The 1,708-nt window shown below is 53.5% G+C and overlaps 1 protein-coding gene across 1 annotated transcript in view; it reads right to left on the bottom strand.

Moving 5' to 3' along the window:
* Positions 1 to 1,708, bottom strand: part of FOXA2 (forkhead box A2) — a 6,240-nt gene that overhangs the window by 4,015 nt on the left and 517 nt on the right. The gene's annotated exons all lie outside the window — the stretch shown is intronic.

Genomic DNA, 1,708 nt, shown 5'->3' with positions numbered 1-1,708 from the left:
CCCGCCCGGATGGAGGATGCCCCGCAAAAGGGAGGGGGGGTGCGGTGCCCGTGCCCGCGGGGCGCCGGGCCCCCCCACGCCCCCTGTCGCGCCCTAACAGCGGTGCCGGGGCGCCCTCTGTCGCCGGCTGCCCCCGGGACGCGCGGGGACGAGGGGGCGGCAGCGGGGATGACACCCCGGGGGCACCTCGGCTGTGTCCATGCGGGTGCTGCTGCACACACACCCCCCCCAGGACGGGGATTTCCCCCGAAATGGCTCCGGCACGCCCGGCTTCTCCCCGAGGTGGGGGGTACACTCTGTGTTATACTCACCCCAAATCACCCCTCGGGTTGGGGCTGACAAGGGCTCATGAGGTAGGTGCATCCTGGGTTTGACTTAGGTCAAACTCATCAACCTCACTCATCTCCATGGAGCTTTTTGCTCCTTTGGAGTAACAAAAAGCTCAGAAAGGGAGAATCTCGGGATAACTCCATAAAATCAGTGACACGGCTACAGGGCACATTAAGGATCATCAGCTCAGGGTTCCTCTCTCTCAGCTTCTCACTCTCAGCTACCACCAGCCACCCAGGGCAAGGGCTGGTTGGCCTCAGCATCATTCTTTCCCCTCAGCACATGGGGTGAGGGAGGGGTTTTCAGGACAGCTGGATTTGGTAGGGAAGCTCCTGGAGGGGTAGCCTCTCAGGAGAAGGAGAGAGGCCATACCCAGAATTTCCCAATGCCGCAAGCTCACCCGCCTTCAGGCCTCCATCCTGTAGATGTCAAAATGCTCCCAGCATGTCTGGCACCCTCTTGTTTCCCTCACAGCTCAACAGGACTTGGAATTTTGTTGCCACCAAAGATGAGATTTTTTTCCACCACTCATCACCTCCTCGTATGTGGACTGGAAGTTGCTTTCTTGAGAGTCATGTTCCCTTAGGTTTTGACCCAAAAATGTTCACCCCTCAGCTGCAGAGGATGGTGCTACTGTTGTTGCTTCAACCCAAACATTTGAATCCCATTTTTCCCTCTTGGTCTGTTATTGCACCCCAGGAAGCACCCTCACGCTCTGTCCCTCGATCCAAGCCTCTCACCCTGCCCAGGACATGAAGGACCTTCCATGAAAGCTTCTCCTCATCCAACACATGCTGCACGGAAGGTTCTTCATTAACTTCTCCTCCACATGTCTCCTGCGTTGCAAGGAGAGCTGGTGGCCCCTCGGTCTTCACCCCCAGCCTGGTGGGCACATCTCAGGGATGTGCAGAGGCTGAAATACAGCAACCACATCCTCCTCCTCATGCAAAGGCTTTGTCTCTACACCACAAGGACATGGGCTTTCCAAGCCTGGCACACAGAAAAGATGGCAGCTTCTCTGGAGGTGGCTGGATGTGGCACCAGCCCAGCAGGCAGCAACCAGGATCTCTGCTCCTGGAAATCACCCTAGTCCTGCAGCCACCACCTCCTTCTCCGGCTTCTTTCTTTCTTCCACACCACTAACTTGAGGAAACCTGCTAAAATTAATATCTCTTAAGAGAGCAGAAAAATACATCTGCTTGCCCTGTACAAAAAAACGTTTTAAAAAATACCTAGGATGGTAAAAATCGAAAATTTCCAGCAGTGTCTTATTTAAACATACCTGGTTGGGTCACTGAGGAACACACAGGCTGTTTAAAAATTACTTCTTCTCTTTAATATTTAACTAATATTTATTTTAAATCTAATTTTTTTTTAA

This window comes from Chaetura pelagica, unplaced genomic scaffold, assembly GCF_000747805.2.
Source record: "Chaetura pelagica isolate M959 unplaced genomic scaffold, ChaPel_1.0 scaffold171, whole genome shotgun sequence".
NCBI classification, from domain to species: domain Eukaryota; kingdom Metazoa; phylum Chordata; class Aves; order Apodiformes; family Apodidae; genus Chaetura; species Chaetura pelagica.
This window is presented reverse-complemented; position numbering and strand designations above follow the sequence as displayed.